This window comes from Sinocyclocheilus rhinocerous, unplaced genomic scaffold (assembly GCF_001515625.1).
Source record: "Sinocyclocheilus rhinocerous isolate Xijiao unplaced genomic scaffold, SAMN03320098_v1.1 scaffold1143, whole genome shotgun sequence".
In the NCBI taxonomy this organism is placed as follows: Eukaryota; Metazoa; Chordata; class Actinopteri; order Cypriniformes; family Cyprinidae; genus Sinocyclocheilus; species Sinocyclocheilus rhinocerous.
This window is the reverse complement of record NW_015638978.1, coordinates 52858-53724: the sequence shown is the minus strand read 5'-3', so window position 1 is coordinate 53724 and position 867 is coordinate 52858.

Genomic DNA, 867 nt, shown 5'->3' with positions numbered 1-867 from the left:
CTTGATTGAAGTGAACAGAACTAGGCCAGGTTATCAGTGAGGGGTCTGTCTAGGATGGGCATGTTCTCTGTGCCACCTGCTAAGAAGAAACACACACACTTTCCCTTGTCTCTAGTTGCGCTCTCTCACACAGCGGTTTTGTCTATACAAAATGGATTGTGATGTTCTGCCTCTTCAAGGAATGCCAGAAAATTTTCGGCAAACCTGCTTGTAAATGCATAAATAGTCAAATTTTTGCTTATTTGAATGTTTATTGTGACATGGGAGATAGTCACAATTTAATGTGATATTAAAATGGTTACAGCAAAATCTGTTAAACGATAAAAATAATCGTAATGGTTCTAAAATAAGCATTATTTTCTTTATGAAACATATGTTAATGTTAGGGTGAAATTGTGTTGTCTGGGTGTTTCTAAATGTCTTGTGGTTGTGAGTGAGCTGTAATGAGATGAGTATGTACCGATGAGCGTTCGCTGCAGCTAAGAGCCTCTTCAGAACAAACAGCACAAAGGAACCAGAGGCTGCATAATGTAAGCCATCCCTTCCTTTAATTAACACTGAGCTCGCTTTGTAGAGAGAGAGAGAGAGAGAGAGAGAGAGACTGACTCATCATGTTTAAATATCAATTTCTAACATCAATTCACTTCATCTAACTAATCTACTCCAAACTATCAAGACAAGACAAAACATCTTCAGCACGAATCTTTAAAACTATCGGCTGCATATGCATAATTATGAACCTGTTTAAACCCACTCGAGCTCTCAGTACGGTTGTTATGTTTCAGTCGCCTATCAGGGTTTTATGGTTTGTAAAAATTTAGAACAATAACTTGTGCAAAAAGCAAGTATACAGTACAAAGTTTCCCT